Consider the following 18,400-nt stretch of genomic DNA (forward strand, 5'->3'; position numbering starts at 1 on the left):
GGAGGAATGTAAACATTCGCGAGAATGAATGAGGAAAACTCCCGCGGCGAGTAGAAAGGTTTACAGTTTATGAAATGAGCCTCTAAATTAGGAGAGCACATCTTCTTCAGTGTTGTTACATCTGAACACCAACTTTCGTTAATGTAGAAACACAATCCACCACCTCTCGTTTTCCCCGTTAGTTCCGCGATGCGATCCGCTCGGAACAGCTGGAAGCCCGGCAGATGTAGTGCGTTGTCCGGTATGGCTTCACTCAGCCAGGTTTCAGTGAAGCACAGAGCAGCGGAGTTTAAAAAATCCTTGTTAGTGCATGTGAGGAGAAGAAGTTCGTCCATTTTGTTAGGAAGAGATCGGAGATTCGCAAGATGAATACTGGGTAGTGCAGTGCGGAGGCCGCGCTCGCGGAGTTTAACCAGCGCGCCGGCGCGCTTCCCGCGTTTGCGTCTGACCGCGCGTTTTAACAACACCGCTGCGCCTCCAACGAGAATGTCCAGTAAAACGTCTGAGTAATCAAAATCTGTAAAAAACCAGAAGTTCGTCTTTGGTGAAACTGATAGGAAAAGAATGACTAAACGCAGAACAAACGAACAAAAACAACACAATGACTGGAGAGCTCCACACCGAGGCAGCCATCCGCGGCGCCATCTTGATAAACGTATCTACCCGCTAAATTGGTAAACTTGGTAAAATCTACCCGCTAAATGGGTAAACTTCTACCCGCTAAATTGTAGCATTCTTCACACGAAAAATTATATTAAAAATTCACAGACAACATATGTTCACATTCATGGCAAAATTCAAACGGGACCAGAGAATAATTATTTTCTCACATTCACTTGCATTGACGATTTTTCAACCTAGAGGTCCAGTGGGGTTAGCGGAAGGGGCGGGACTTACCAGCTCTATATAAACACCTGTCAGCCGCCAGGGCGGGACTTCCTCTCAGAGGTCCTTTCAGATAGCATTATGCTAATTGACAGGCGATGTTTTAAATAGCTTTGCTTACCTGCCCCTGATCCTCCCTGCTCCTAGCTGTAACTTTATCCTCTGTAACTTCACATCATCGCCGATGCCATGTCATCATTTTGTTGTTCATGTCACAAAGTTATAATCCAACCAGCGGTGGAAAAATATTCAATAACTAGAAAAGCACTCGGAGAGCACTAACCTCTGTCAAGGTAGCCTAATAGGTCACTGAGGCAATACAAATTCCAAATGTCCCGTGTTCCGGATCACCACCAAAATGTAGTCACCTGTTCCTTGTCCTAATACCCATGTTGTCCGAAAATGTCATCCAAATCCGTACAGTACTTTGAGTTATCTTACTAACGAACAGACAGACAGAAACAGCACCAAAAGATAACCTTTGGGCGGAGGTAAAACTTCTAAAGGCATCAGGCTATCCCATAACATCCAAGCAGCCAGCGTGATCTTCTTCGCTCTTATTAGCCTACATGAACGGCGTCTTCTTTTTTCATTGGCTGATCATTCACGGCGTTGTTGTCCAGCAGGAGAATATAACTGTCCATAAACACAGCTATCGGTGTAACAGTTATTCTTTAACGTGACAGGTGTCTGTTCAACTTAAAACACACTCTCTTTGCGGCCGCTGTTTGAAGACTATGTCCGCTGTTTAGAGAAGTTAGCGAGTTGTGAGCAAAACTGACATCTTTCTCTTTACTGTAAGCATCCATGCTTTCAACAAAAACAAACTTCTGCAGAGCGAGCCGGCAGGTATTTACGCCCCCCTTAGCTCTCAGGCTCAAACACATTGGTTCCTGTTCCTAAGCATTTATTTAAGCAAAATAGTTTTTGGAGAATCTGTAGTTACTGCCTTTTTCCTTGGTATGGTGCCACGTTTTTGGTAAGTAATAAAAGCAAGAATACAGTAACTGCAAAATAGGGGTAAAATATCAAATTAAATATGAGGATTGATATGTACAAAGAATAAGCTAATATAAAGTAACAAAATAGCCACATGTCCAATAATCTACCTACAACTACTTAGGCTGGATGACAGGATAACTTTAAAGTCATTTTTCTAAGTTCTGCACTCTGCGTAGTTACTGCCTTTTTGCTTTGTAGGGCAGTTTACCTTATCACTGTTAACAGTTCACTCCGCTAGTGGCCATCACTGCAAAAAGCTTCTTTACATCTCAGTCTATACGAATATAATTCTGAAGATTACACCCAGGACCCTATCTTGCACCCAGCGCAATTGACTTTGTACAACACGCATGTATCATTCCTATTTTGCACCCGACGCACAGCGGAATTTTCCCTCCACAGATGCACGTCGGTAAATTAGGGAATGAACTTGCGCTCTCAGGGGCAGTTCAGCGAAAAGAGGAGGCATGTTCCGGCGCAAACGTTCCCTGGTGCTATTTTGCAGTTCCGGAAAACAATTCCGCCACTGACCAGGAGAAACCTAGTCTAAAGTCAGTGGCGCGTTCAGATGCTATTTTAAGGGCGCATGCTTGGCCATAATGTACGCTACATACGCACAACACGCATACACTTTGCTTCTCTTATCTACACACAGACAGTTGCCATTTTTGCAAACCATACATAATTAAAAGGAAAAATATTCCACATGAGGGAAATCATTGTGGTGTCCATGAAGATGTGAAAAAATAGGCATAAATCTAGCTTACACATTTACCAAAATTATTATACACCTGTTTAACCTAAGCTTATTTGGGTGGGTTTCTCCCATTCCCATACAACGTCACTTCTCTGTCTTTTACAGCCCTGATGAGAACGTCGGTCTCCTCGGCTGTGAACCGCTCCTGGGGTGCGCCTGGCAAGTCCGCCGTTATAATAGCAGTCCGCCATGGAACAAGCGCACCTGCTCTTAAAGGGAAGGTGAGATGTCGCTCTGATTGGTTTATTTCACGTTACGCCCAAACCACACCTATGAGTAATGTAGCTACTTCAGACCAACCCATTTTAGATTTGCATCGGGTGCAAGAGTCATTTATCCCGCCGGTATAATAGCAACAGCGCCCAAGATCCGCCCACAAAGTTACTTGCGTTTCGCGTTTGATACTTACATTTCGGATCGTTAAAATAGGGCCCCCAGTGTTCAGTTAGGCTAATTCAAGTGTTTTCATGCAAAGAATAAAATTGTCATTACACTGATTGTTGTTAGTCGTTTTTAATTATATTCTGGGTGTATTCCAGAAAGCAAGGTTATCTTACGGTCAAACATACCCTGAACTCTTGGTTGATTCACCCAAACCTTGCTTACTCGAGGTATGCTGGTTCCAAAAACACGTCCGAGAGTAAGTTCATCCAAGTCAGGGTATGTTCGTGGTTAACACATAAGACATTCTCAACAGAGAAGAATCGACGAGTCACCATGGAGACGGATGCTAAGAAAAAGTGTGCCATAATAATTCTTTCTTCTTCTTTTGTAAAATGTTTATTTACATAGAGCATATCACCACCTATTTGGTGGTTGTGCAATCGTTTTTCAATCTTTTCATTTAATAATCTTTAATCACTGTGAATAAGTTTGTTTGATGCTAATTATATAATACAAATAAAGACTGATTAAACTAAATTACAGTTTGCTTGTAAAGATAACATGGCTGTAAAAGTTTTTTTGTTTAGTCATTTTGCTTTCACATTACTTGAAAGGTAAGATGTATTATATATCAATCATATCATATCATATCATATAATATCATATCATATCATATCATATCATATCATATCATATCATATCTCATGTCTTTTATTATAGAAATACATTAAAGCAGAGAAAATGTCCAGTTGCAAAAAAAAAAAAAAAAAAAAAAACTTATCAACGGAGATCAACGATGTGTGAGAATTATATAGCTATGTATTAGAAAAAAATACCATTACTTTGTTTTAATAGTGCTTTATATATCGATATAACTATATATGATATTGTGCGCAATCTGTCACGCTCACTTGAGCCTCAAGGCGGGCGTACACGGTGCAAGTTCGGACACTCGGGAGATTGTGACATATTGCACACGTTACGAGTCAGTTCCCAGCAAACATTTGGACGTTTAATGACCGTTGAAAAGACGTCCGTCCGAGACGTCCCGTCATGGTTGAAAAATAGTTCCAAAATGAAAGTTGAACCGACGTCTTTGACGTCGTCTTGCCGTGAATTCAATGTCTTTTCTGCGCGTCCCTGGACGTCTAAATGGGTTTATTTTTTTAATTCTTCTGGATGTTTATAAGATGTGTTGCTGCCAAATGTCCCAGACAGCAAGCCATCATTGAATAAACATTGTTTTTCAATCTGAATCATCATTATGGTTGATATTGAAATTTCAATGCAAAATAAATGTTGAATCACCATTACCATATCGATGAAAACCTGATTTTCTCTTACGAGAGGTCTCTCGTATTGCGTAAGGTTAGCTTACGCATCGGGAAAGTCTTCTTTCTTCGAGATCTGAAGCCAAAAAATTATCCTTAATTTTGTATACATTGTCAACGCAGTGCAGCAGCCGACAGACCTAGGCAGGCTGTATAAGCGTGCTCATTGGCTGCTCGGCGGCAACTGCTTAAGCCTATCGGTGAGCGCTCTGAACGCGGCAACCAATGAGGGCGCTTCGCGCCCTCCACACCCTTCTAACCGTCAGAATGGGTGTGGCCAGCGTGTATATATTCAGCGCTCATAGGCTAAAATTCTGATTTTCTTGTCTTCAGCGACGCTCTTCGCATCGCTGGATCTTGAGAGCCGCCGCCGTTGATACCAGCGACCAGCAAGCTTAGGACAGTGCCTGAGGAAGCCGGCCGTCTTCGCCGCCTTCAGCCATCCGTGCCTGCTACGCTATCCGGCGACATATCCTTTACTTTATTACTGTTTCTGTGTGTATTCTAAAAGAGCAAAACGTTTACAAAAACGCCTCGTTTTTGCGGCTCGTGCCGCGCCCCGCTCAGCAACGGAGACCGCCACCTCTCTGCGCTCTCCGCCTGGGCCGCGGGCACGCCGCCACCGCACTCTCCGAGTGTGAAGAGCTTTCAATGTCGACCCTGCGGGCTCGACTTGAAGCTTTCGACCAAGCTGTCGCTCCGCCTGTCCCTGCCGGGCCGCGCAATAAGAAGCGCCGCTCGCAGCGACCACCGGAGACTGTTGTGACTGAGGAGCTCGCCGGAACCTCTCCCTCGAGCTCTCTCTCGCCCTCTCCCTCCCGGCCGCTCAACCGCCGGCTCTCGCCCGCGCCGCCGCCGCGTCAGGAGATGAGGCGAATGTGATAGATACCCGTACTCTCCCTCTGTTCGAGCCGTGCAACTACGCCGCTCACAAGGGATGGCAGAAGCGGACGGTCTCGGAGCGAGTTTCCTCTCCCTCTGTTCGAGCCGCGCAAACTGCGCCGCTCACAAGGGATGGCAGGAGCGGACGGTCTTGGAGCTCTCTTTACGTTACAAGAAAGCTACTCCGTCCTCGTGCGTCACTCACCGGTGAAAGGGGAACAGAGTGTTTTCGTCCCGCCGTGGCCTGGACTATAACCTCCATTTCTCACACATTTCTCAGTCCCCTCTTAAGTTCAGGCGACTGGAATTGTTACTATTGCAGTATACGAGCCTGTTATAAATACACACTCGCCTGCAAGCAAACGCCGTCACAAGACATGATGACGCTAACCGAGTACTAATGTATTCTCCCCTGTGGCTCAGTGGCGGAATCCTAGACTGTCAAGCCAGAGACCCGGGTTCGGTCCCCGCTCTCGCGGCAGATAATGTTTATGCTGTTCGCTTCTCCGAGCTCGCGGCCAGTCTTTCTTACTTACAGAAAGCGAACCCGCCTCTCGCACCACACCTTCTCAGGGTGCTCGAGTATTTTTGAGCGTCTAAACACGAGAGAAGAAAAGACGGTTAAATCCCGCAGCCCTGCGGCTGGACCACCGTCGAAGCTTAACGCTCTGTCAGTCCCCGTTGCCACGGCTACTGCAGCTGTTTACCTCGCAGTCAAGGAGCCGGTATATCTACCCGCTCGCCTGCGTGCATCCGCCGTTCTCACGGCAACCCAGAGAAATTTCAAAAGAGCATAATGTCTGGTTGCACGGCTGACGCCGTATGTGTTTCTAGTACAGTGAATGTGCCCACGTTCTGTGCTCACCCCTGTACACAAGCACTATACATCCCGTGTCTCTCACAGAGCCCACTCTCATGAAGCAGGCAAAAGCTGCTTTAGTGTTAAAAGTAGGTCACGTGTCCACTTCTCCGTGCCCACACCTACTCACTGCCCGCTCTGTCACACGGCCTCGCACGACCGGTCATGTTTTAAATGTAAGTCCTGTGCCCGCCCTCGAGCGCTCACACATACTAACTAACATTTTCGCCCCGACGCCGACATCGCGCGTCGCGCCTCACACTATATGTTCCCCGTCCAAAGCCACCAGGACACTGTGTGTAAAACGGCCAGCTATCGCTACGTGCGATCCGCCGTATCTAAGCACCAAGAGCGCGCGCGCCGCGCCCGCCCCTGAATGTAAGTCCTGTGCCCGCCCTCGAGCGCTCACACATACTAACGAACATTTTCGCCCCCGACGCCGCCATTGCGCGTCGCGCCTCACACTTTATGTTCCCCGTCTAAAGCCACCGGGACACTGTGTGTAAAACGGCCAGCTATCGCTGCGTGCGATCCGCCGTATCTAAGCACCAAGAGCGCGCGCCGCGCCCGCCCCTCCGTTTCGAGCTCTCGAGCCCGCGATGCGCGGCGATCGGAGCCCGGAGGCCATTCTGCCCCTGGCTGCACACGCAAAAGCGTGGGAAGCTATTCCAGGCGCATCAGAACGGGTGCTAAGCACAGTAAAACAGGGCTATACTCTGCAGTTCGCTCGCCGCCCTCCGCGCTTTCAAGCGCGTATCGAGACCAGAGTGAATGGGGAAGTAGCACATCTACTTCGAGCAGAAATAGCTACGCTTCTGTGCAAAAGGGCTATAGAACCGGTTTCCCCTTCCATGAGCGAGTCGGGCTTTTACAGCAGTTATTTCCTCGTTCCCAAGAAGGACGGAGCTCTCAGACCAATTTTGGATCTGAGACGTTTGAACAAGGCTCTTATGAGAAGACCGTTCAAAATGCTCACAACCAGACAAATTCTCGCGCAAATTCGCCCGAGGGACTGGTTTATATCTCTCGATCTAAAAGACGCGTGCTTTTCAGATCCAGATAATACCCCGTCACAGGCCATTCTTGAGATTCGCCTTCGACGGTCAGGTATATCAGTACACGGCCCGCCTGTCGACACAGCGCGCGCGCTGCATTCGACGCCTGGCCGCGTTCCTCCGGCCGGGCAGCACCGTACCTCTCAAAACATTTCAGAGGTTACTGGGTTGTATGGCCTCAGCCGCAGCAGTGCTTCGGCTGGGTCTTTTACGAATGCGCCCGCTACAACGCTGGCTGAATGCCCGAGTGCCTCACAGAGCATGGGCTTCCTGCGGTATTCGCATCAGAGTGACTCAGAGCTGCGTTTCAGCTCTGAAGCCCTGGTTAGCGGCCGACTGGTACCAGCGGGGAGTGACAATGGGAGCTATCTCACACCGCAAAGTTATCTCGACGGACGCTTCCACCTCAGGCTGGGGCGCTCTGTTCGAGGGCAAACCGGCTTTTGGCCTATGGTCAGACCGGGAAAAATGCCTCCACATAAACTGTTTGGAGATGATAGCGGTCGAGAACGCGCTCAGGCGCTTCCTCCCATTCATACGGGATCACCATGTGCTAGTCCGCTCGGACAACACGTCCGTGGTATCCTATGTGAACCGACAGGGCGGTGTCAGATCCAGGAATCTGTGCAGGCTGACAGAACGCCTTCTCGTGTGGGCTTACCGCTCGCTGAGAGCCGCGCACGTGCCACCTGAATGTCGGTCCAGACAGACTGTCCAGGGACAACATTCCCCCGGGAGAATGGTCTCTGCACCCCCAGACAGTCCAGTTTCTCTGGCGCCTATTCGGCAGAGCGGAAATCGACCTCTTTGCGTCGAAAGACAATGCTCAATGCCCGAAGTTTTATTCGAAGAGCGAGGACGCGCTGTCCCAGACATGGCCCAGCCTCCCGCTGTATGCTTTTCCTCCGATCTCCCTGTTGCCACAGGTCATTTCGAGGATCAGAGAAACGCACCACTCAGTGCTGCTTATAGCCCCGCGATGGGAAAACCAAACTTGGTACCCAGAGCTAGTGAGGCTGTCGCACTCACCCCCATGGCCGATCCCGGTGAGAAAGGATCTCCTCTCCCAAGCCGGTGGATCGATCTGGCATCCCCATCCAGAGCGATGGTCGCTGCATGCATGGGTGATCAACGGATACCCGTTGACCTGTCAGAAGGGGTCGTGAACACGATCACACAGTCGAGAGCCCCCTCCACGAGACGGCTCTACGCGTCTAAATGGTCGGTGTTTTCTAAATGGTGCGCTACTAAAAACTTGGATCCGCGCGCATGCGGGGTCCCGCGGGTGCTCTCCTTCTTACAAGAGCTGTTGGAAAAGGGCAGATCCCCTTCCACGCTCAAAGTATATGTGGCCGCTATTGCAGCGTTCGCTGAGACGACGCGCGGCCGGGCAATGGGAAGGAATGAGCTCATTATCCGCTTCCTCAGAGGAGCTAGACGGATGAATCCCCCGCGGCCCCCCTCGGTTCCCTCGTGGGATCTGTCCTTGGTCCTAGCGGCCCTAGAGGCTTTTCCCTTTGAACCGCTTGAATCCGCGGATCTAAAGTATCTGTCGCTTAAAACCGTTTTTCTGATAGCTCTGTCTTCAGTCAAACGAGTGGGTGATTTGCACGCGCTATCTGTTAGCCCTGCATGTCTTGAGTTCGGGCCGAATGACTCGAAAGTCATTCTCAGACTGAGACACGGTTACATCCCCAAAGCGATTGGAACCCCGTTTAGGGCACACGTTATGTCCCTCTCGGCTCTGCCAGCATCCGACAGTGGGGACAGTGATAACCTCCTATGCCCTGTCCGGGCGCTGAGAGTTTACATCACGTGCTCCGCCGCTTTCAGGCGTTCAGAGCAGCTCTTTGTTTCCTTCGGCGGACGCACCAAGGGTCTTGCCGCCTCGAAGCAGAGCTTGTCCAGGTGGATAGTGGACGCGATAGCAGCAGCTTATGCCTCCAGACACCTGTAGTGCCCTCTGGGCATCAGAGCCCACTCCACTAGAGGCATGGCCTCGTCGTGGGCCTGGTCCAGCGGAATTTCTAATCACGGTATTTGTATGGCGGCGGGCTGGGCCTCCCCGTCAACATTCGTGAGGTTTTATAACCTGGAAGTTCCTGCCCTACTGGCAAAAATACTGTCAGCATAAGTGACATGTATGCTCTGCCCATTTCTCGTGTGCAGACTACGTTCATATGCTGGCGCTATTCTGGTACTATACTCAGGGTGAAGTGTTTGACTCAGACCGGCTGATCCGCTCTGTTTCCTATTTCCCGTTACGCGCTGTTGTCGGTGCTGGCCCGCGCTGCTGGCCGCCCGTATTATTCTCTGTCGCGCGGGAATTTTTCCCTTCATGTGAGACCGACTATGTCGTTTTTCTCCTACCCTTATGAGTGCTTATGTACTGTATGGGCTCGCTCTGCCGGCCCTACTGTTTGTACTGTTATATGTTTATAGACCGGCCGCGCCGCTCTATTTCATATGCTGCATGAAGTGCCTGTACTGCGCTGGCCCGTCTCTCCGACCGGCCACATTTCCCAGCAGAGTGTTTTCCCCGGTTTCCCTGGGATTCATGGGCTGGATGCTCGGCGCACACGGCGTTGACAAAGGGTTCCCGATGCGTAAGCTAACCTTACGCAATACGAGAGACCTCTCGTAAGAGAACATACTCGGTTACTAATGTAACCTCGGTTCTCTCTAGAAGAGGGAACGAGTATTGCGTAACCTGCCGTGTCGCGCCACGAGCTTTTGCGCTTCAGACTGCGAAAACCAGAATTTTAGCCTATGAGCGCTGAATATATACACGCTGGCCACACCCATTCTGACGGTTAGAAGGGTGTGGAGGGCGCGAAGTGAAACTGATTGGTTGCCGCGTTCAGAGCGCTCACCGATAGGCTTAAGCAGTTGCCGCCGAGCAGCCAATGAGCACGCTTATACAGCCTGCCTAGGTCTGTCGGCTGCTGCACTGCGTTGACAATGTATACAAAATTAAGGATAATTTTTTGGCTTCAGATCTCGAAGAAAGAAGACTTTCCCGATGCGTAAGCTAACCTTACGCAATACTCGTTCCCTCTTCTAGAGAGAACCGAGGTTACATTAGTAACCGAGTACGTTATTAATGTTGATGGCAACAATATTGAAACAACATTGATCTATAGTTATCTGTATGATTGATTAAGCATTGATATTTGGTTTACCGGGCGATCGCTGAATGTGTTGAAAAGTCATTGATTTATAGTTGACCGGGAAACGACGCTGTTGTTGAAAAGTCATCGACATATAGTTGACTGGTGCAGCGGTCAAGAGGCAAAAGCAAAACAACATTAGGAAATTCTGTTAATGAAAACAAAACACACACAAACTTAAATAAGAGGGTAGTTAAATAAAAACAGTAAACAATATTGTTTTATTTTAACTACTTTGTGGATGTAGCAAAGATTTAGACTTCTTGTAATCCAATTGGACATAGTCAACTATTGTAGCCATATAATAATCATTCACAATGACTAAATCCAAGGTAGCCAACCCTGGTCCTCGAGAACCACTCTCCTGCTTGTTTCCAAACTATCCCTGCCCTACTTCCTGCTGACTAATAATGGATCAGGTGTGCTGTCAGTCAGAAGCTGGAAGGGCAGGAATAGTTGGAAAACAAGCAGGGCAGTGGCTCTCGGGGACCAGGGTTGGCTACACCTGGTCTACATATTTTAAATTGTGAAGCGATAAGACTGCTGTTCAAATGTACACGTCACCGTGTAATACTGCATTAGTTACTTTGAAATTAGCTGGCTGTACTTTAGCTTTTTCTTGAGCAATGACAGACATTATAGGCTCTATATTTGTAACTGTATGAACAAATATTTAGAAAAATGTATGTTTGTATTTAAGGTATATTGTGTATAAAATAAGATGCAAATTGCAAAGTTCTCACATATAATGAGGTGTCCTCTGGGACTGGGATGATAATGCAGAATTTGGAACTGGAGACAAACCTCTTAACCAGCGCCCCTATTTTTGAGAATTTTCAGAAAATGACATACCCAAATACAAATGTCTGTAGCTCTTAAACCCTATGGTCCACATTCATAACTCTGATCTTTTTTTAAACTAGACACTTGAAACTTAGTTACACAAGAGTCATTATAACTCAAAGTAGCATAGAAACAGAATAAAACAAGGTCAAATTTACATGAAAGTGACTCACGATTTCTTTGAATTAACTTCACTTAGGGAAAAAATGATCAGACTTTTATGTTAAGGGCCTGAAAACACCATAAAGATAAAACTGAATGTCTGACCATGTTTAGATTCAAATTTGAGGATGATACTCCCAAAAATGTAGTTTCTGTAAGCTTTTATTCAAGAAAAGTATAGGCGTCCTTTCCAAAATGCAATTTGGAGACTCCAAATGGACACCTGGCACCCAACACCTTGACATAAGGAGTAAACACTACATAGGCCTACTACATACATGTATATCAATTCAGAACTGTTCTGCCCTTCAAACCACACAAGAAAAAAACGATTTCAGCACAAAATGTGAACATTTGAACAAAATTCCCTTTATTTTGAACAATTCTAATAGCAAAAACAGTGATTTCTCACTACATGTATAGACATTCCAGAAGTGATCGTTTTCAAACTAATGTACAAAATATATAAAAAGAAAACAATAAATGTTTTAGAACATTTGTAATTACAAATTGTGGTTTTTACTCAAATAAATTGCAATAAACTGATAATTATAATGAATATCCTATTACTTTCTGCTGCTCTTCGTCGCTGCTCCTCTTCATCTTCATCTTCATCAAAAACACCTCCAAATCTCTTCTGTAGTCGACGATCCATGATAGAGATGCTCAGATATATGTTTTGGAGTTAATCCGTGCATTTATGCAAGCTCCATGTGTCAAAACATCGCGTGTATATGTGTGTTTACAGTCAATGGTCGGCGAACTATGTGTGTGCGTCGCGCGAGTGGCGAAAGCGCTCATGTGAATGAAAACATTGCGCACTTGAATTTGACGAATATGCTTGCATAAACTGTCTATCACTGCAATCGATTTTAGTTGGCTAATACTTCCATCAATCAAAACTGAACTGACTGGACATTGGCCGGCTTTATCCAGGCTTTTATCCAATCGAAAACCCAGGTGCGAGATTGACAGCGCGCGCAGCCTGTCAGGCACTCTCTTACTGTTTTGGTCTAAAACAAAGCCTGTGATTGAAGAAGAGAGCAGTGGAATGTCTCAATCGATCCGGAAGTCTCAAAACTACGGGGGTGAAATGGCTTTTGAGAGTTGGAATACGGATTAGAATCGACATTTCATTGAAAATGAACATGATACGAACTCTATCTTGAAAACGCTCATGCAAACAAAGGAGGATATTTCATTTTTTCCCCTATTTTTTCGTTGTTTTGGATTGTTGTGGATTTCTTCCCTAAACCTAACTATCTGTACCTGGGTCTCGTCTCCTGGCGACGTCCCCACTTGGTTACCTGATATCTGAGTCTCGTCTCCTGGCGACGTCCTCACTTGGATATCTTACCTAATCTAACTTTTTCGGCTCTATTTATTGGTTCCCGTCCCTGACGTCCCCACTCTATAGATCACCGGACTACCTGGCTCTATTTATTGGTTCCCGTCCCTGACGTCCCCACTCTATAGATCACCAGCTCTTCTGACTCGATTTCCCTAAACTAGTTTTCTTTCCTAAACTAGCTTCCTACCTAAACTAGCTTCCTGCGCAGGAATAAATTGACAAACAGACCTGCAAATGTCCTTTAAATGCTTTAATCACGGCCAGGAGATCTTCCCGAGCAGTTCTCAGGGAATCTCTCCCAAGAAGCAAGGCCGGAGGATCTCAGACAAATTTCATTGAGAATCCCACCGAAAAACACATATACAACAGTTTTTATAGAATCAGGGTATGGCATAAATGTCATGCTGCATTACATAATTTCCCCACTATTTGATTGGTTCTTCATATGCAAACCCCTCTGTTACTAGGTAAAGCAAACTTTGATCTTGTGATTACTTATCACAAGGTTTTAAAGATGACTTAATTTGTTCTAACAGACTGTCTAGTTTTACTTCCCCTTTCTGTATTAATACCCAGACACATACACTCATAAGCCGCGTTTCCATTACAGATTTGCGCAAATGTTTTGCGCTATTATCTAAATATCGATAAAAAACTATTGCGAAATGACGGCGTTTCCATTAACCGATGTTATGCGACTAAAACGTCCTTTTTTCTCTCGCGATAAGTCATTCCAAAAATCACGGCAACTGAAGTTGGTTTATAACATATCACAGCCAACGCATTAGACATTATTATTATTAATGGAAGGAGTACGTGGCGTGTTATCCAAGCATCAGGGAAAGACCCTTATAATGCGAACGACACATGGAGTTTCTGGGTGTTTCGCCCTCATTTCTGCTCCGAGGTTTTGATTGTGGCATTTCTTTGAGATTTAGAATCCAGTATTCCTATAGTCTAATTATTATTATTTTTTTAATGAATTTAATAAAGAACTCTGTCTCGTATTCTGTCCAAACGATCCATGTAGGCTATTTTGTGTCCATTCGTTTTTCCTTTTTTAACCCGTAGTTGAAAAACGAAAAATGAACGGTTGTTGTCTTTTTAAAACGCAAAGTTGAACACCAAAATTTTAATTTGAACTGGCTACACCAACTGCTGCGCAAAAAAAAGTAAATATCGAAGAATTTTCAGATTTTTGTTTAGGACTTTTTGCCCCTTTATTAAACATTTAAAATAGTCACATATTAATATGGAAAACATCTCGATTTTACTGGTTTTCTAAGGCCAAATTAGAACCTGGAATTGATGTTTTCCCGCAGTGCTGAATGAGAAGAGCCATTCATATTATTAATAAACTATTGTTTTGGCTAAAATCACATCTCCATCTCCGCTGTTAAGCAGATGCGCTTTTAGAGAGAAATGCACCTTTCATACGAATTACAAAATCAGAAGGTATTAGCTTTCGATTCGAATTTGTTCGTTTTAAAGTGGACATTTCAAGCTTTAGCCTATATTTTGTTTCAGTTCTCGCGCTCCAGTTTACGGAGATCATGAAAGTGCGTCTGATTGTTTTCTTTTACTTTACAAAAGCACAACGTTTTATTTTGTTATTGTGAGTTTACACAAATAAAAGTAGTTGAGAATAATGTATTATTATTTTCTGTATGGCCAGAAATGATAGAGTATTTTTAAGTTGTTTCCACTGTTGATAGGAAAATGCAAGTGTTCACGCCCGCGCCTCTGTGCCATGCAGTGCGCGCTCCTCACGCTTTGTTCTTTTTTTGCATAAAAGCGTCTTCTAAATATAGCCTATTAAATGTTAAAATAAAATAATATAAAATAATTATTAGGCCTATTTGCGTAGCTATACATGGACCTCAAACACACCGCGTCTTCTAAGTCAGGTGACTGTAAATGCGCAAAAACTGTTTCCATTGCAGTTTTGCGAAATATTCCTTTTTCGAATTGCCTGAAAAACCACCTCATGAGAGCGTAAAAACTTTTTTGCGATAAACGGGAGTTTTTGCGAAATTGACGTGTTTCCATTGAGCGTATTTTTAATTCGCAATTTCAATTTGCGCAATTTGAAGGGTAATGGAAACGCGGCTATAGTCACAAGTTTTTCCCCAAAGAGTTTTGACACATTAAAATCATATGAATGTTATTCCTGCAAGAAAAACAAATGTTAGTTGATTAATTAAAGTTGATTAATTAAAATTCATTCACAGGATTTAAAAGAGGGATGCATTTTGAAGAGTAGACCCTTACATTGAAATGTATGCTGTTGTTTCTTGGATTCGTCCGAACTCGTCTGAACCACAGGATATGAATGTTAAGTACTGCGGTTCATTTAGCTCATTTTTACATGAACAGTCCTTTTGCATTTAATTTAACCCTTTCCTCTCTGGTGTATTGATTGCAAAAACAAGTTTAGAACATGATTCTTGAGTGTTTTAGCTTTCAAATGATGCATAGTTTATGATAGTGAGTTTAATATTCGTTATAAAACAAAGCTTAAAAAAGTAATAAAAGTATAGCCACGCCCCCGACGGCCCGTATACGGGCCGATGCTAGCTAAGAGGTTAAAAACAAATGGGTGAAAAATATTTAAGGTAAGAAAGGACACTTTAATCAATAAACACCATAACTATATGGTAAAAAACAACAACAACAACAACAACAACAACAAAAACACACACCTTTATGAAGGACTTTAAACAAGAAACAAATGCAATGTCTCTTTGGTTCTGCCAGATGGCCTGGAGAAGGATTCCCAAATTCTACGTGTGACAGATGGCTGTTCGTTATGTGACCCTGAAAGAAAAATTGCAACTTAATGTAATTTCGTCAAGAACAACAAACAAAATCACATTTTAAAAATTTCACTGAAGTGATTACAAAATTGGTAAGAGAATGTTAGAGAGCAACTTTTTAACAGAGCAAACCTGAGCCATTAACTGCCTTAATATAGAGAGCACATAAACTGCCCTCCAAGTGACAATAATACACTTCCAACACATTCCAAATATGATCAAAAACTGAAGATTCGTTCTTTGCATACAGACAGGATTTATATTCATTATGCAAAAAGACATGGCCATAAAGCATTACTTAAGTATTGAAAGCTGAGGCCATAGGTGAGGAATCAGGTAAAGTTAGTCTCCTTCCCGATACTTGCCTATTTTCATTGTGCATTAACCTCACCTGCACAAATAGTTAATTTTATGGTAGCGTAAGATATAAACACAGTAAATCACAGTTCACGTTTTGGGATATTATGTTAACATTTATGCAAAACACCTCCTGACTCATGAAATATCCGAAATGGTCCGAACCAAGCGTGCCGCACAAGCCCTGAAAAGTGAAGCCAAAATGTCTCGATCGCCCCCCGGTGACTGGTCCTAGTATAGGTCATAAGCCCTGCCTCCCCGTGTTAGTCAACGGGACGTGAGACCAACTAAACAATTAAATACACTTCAAATATCTTTTTTCCAAAGGTGGTTTCTTTCATTTGCTGTTGTTTTTATCACGCTGATGTAAGTTCAAGTGTCTGTTTCAAAAATAAGTTGGTTTTTAGTTCGTTACGTGATGCGGTAGTGTAATGTGCGACCGATAAAAAAATTTGGTCTCACCGGAAGAAAAAAATTAGCCTGGTTCTACTAGACTCTCGTACATTTAATTTGTATAAAGAGTCTGGCCCCTCTCCATTGACAAGCGTTAACTTCATTGAAGGCGGGTACTCTGTTGAAGCAGAGAATGTCTAATGTCACATTTATAATACAAAATGTACTTACCCAACAGCAGATTTTTAGTAATTCGGCAACACAACAATGCACCCTCAAATCCTGCTCGCCTCGTGGTTGTAGAAAAACGGGAAAATGGATCGCAATATCGCGAGATTTGCTACAACATCTCGGTGGCACAGTTTTGACGTGTAAAGCACGTCAGTGTACGTCTTTTCAGAACCTCTTAAAAACTACTTGGGGCACTTAAATTAATTATTGCAGTATCAACCAAGGTGTAAGCATAATTGAATTTGCATATTTCATAAGGATTTCATAGAGGGTCATGATGGACTATAAATGCACGTGTAAAGGACGTCACCTACTGGACGTCCACTTAAAACGACTAAAATGCAGTGGTTTTGCAATCACTTAAACACACTGGGCACTTTGTGATTATAATTTATTTAAACAAGATAAAGTAAATATATTTACTTTGTATACAAATCGTGTATTTCATAAAGATAATTCCTGTTTTTTCTGTCTTGCTTGACTAGACGTGTAAAGGACGTCAGTGGACGTCTATTCACAGCCTGACTAGACGTGTAAAAGACGTCAGTGGAATTCACATTTAGGAAAATTCACATTTAGGAAATATAAGCATTCAAAACTTAGTCTCTCACCTCCGCTAAAATGGATCACGTATTTTTTATGACGTCACCATGGACTTCAGCTGCTCATCATATCTTCTGTCCAATCAAATGCTCTCTAGAATCTGAAGCGTCCTGCCCCCTCTAATACCACCTGGCCAAAGCGACCGTGGCTGTACCTGACTGTATGTAGTAAACGTGTCAGCTGCTCATGCTCATCAGTTCCATCAGTTAACTGTCAGAGTTACTGGAGTATATACTCTGGGATATTGTTTATTTCGAGTCGGAGTGACTGTCAGGCACGTCCGAAAGCGAGTAACTTTAGAAAACTGGATCAGCGCTGACTCTGTTTTGAACGATTCACTTTGATTTGGTGAACTGGTACAACCGGTTCACAAAAAATGAACATCACTACCGTTGTCACGTCACGGAGCAACATGGGTTGGAGTTGTGTGTTAGGTTGTTCAAACGCTCAATTTTTATTCCGTTTTCAGAATGAAATGGCTAGAATTTATACACACCTCTAACGTTACTATTGAATCCAACGTATCAGCGCTCAGATTCATTTCCATGGTGCTGTCAAGTACGACTTGCTGTCTGTGATGTAAACTAAACGCTATTGACTATTTGAAAAGGGGGAGAACCCTTTCAATATGTCTCTTTTATGTCTCGTATAACTTTTCTCCTGTTTATTGGTTAGTAAGGGAGTGAGGGAAGATATGTTGTTTTGTTTTCTGTTTTGTATACTGTAGGTAAGTTAATGTTAACCCCTTTTTAGGTAGAGGTATTTTTGTTTTGAGTTGGGCCCTTCTCCCGAGGTAACATTTTTGTTTGGATTTATTTGTAATGCGTTTCTTTACTCTATATTATTATTTTATAACTCCTGGGGCCCGTTCTTCGTACGTTGCTTAAAACATCCGAGATCAAATTACACATCCAAGATGATATCATCGTGCTAATCATGATCTGGCTAATTAGGTTCTTCGAATATACCTGCCGTATATGATTAGTATAGCTGGATTGAGTTATCTGAGATAATTGCGCGTTCATGCGCTGGTTTAAAAGGGGATATGTATCGATAGTAGAAACATCCCACATGGAAAGAACCTATATGAGGATATATGCGCATATATGAAACCTATATGCAGTTTATATGTACATATATGCTGCATACAGCATATATGCACATATATGATAATATATATGCTGCATATATGCGTATATATGCCACATATAGGCAAAATTGAGGTGCATATATGTGCATATACAGGCCATATAGGTCTCCTGTATTGCTTCTTTATATCCACATATAAGCCCTATATGTAGCCTACATACAAGATATGT

At 44.1% G+C, this 18,400-nt stretch overlaps 1 long non-coding RNA gene across 1 annotated transcript; it reads right to left on the reverse strand.

Annotated features, from left to right (window-relative positions):
- Positions 1-11,078: 11,078 nt before the first annotated feature.
- Positions 11,079-16,551, reverse strand: LOC307153726. The gene is made up of 3 exons (XR_013820189.1): positions 16,479-16,551; positions 15,384-15,498; positions 11,079-11,117 (listed from the first exon to the last, which is right to left on the reverse strand). It is a non-coding gene; the product is annotated as an uncharacterized lncRNA (long non-coding RNA).
- Between the last annotated feature and the right edge of the window lie 1,849 nt (positions 16,552-18,400).

This window comes from Squalius cephalus (assembly GCF_949319135.1).
Source record: "Squalius cephalus genome assembly, chromosome: 25".
NCBI classification, from domain to species: domain Eukaryota; kingdom Metazoa; phylum Chordata; class Actinopteri; order Cypriniformes; family Leuciscidae; genus Squalius; species Squalius cephalus.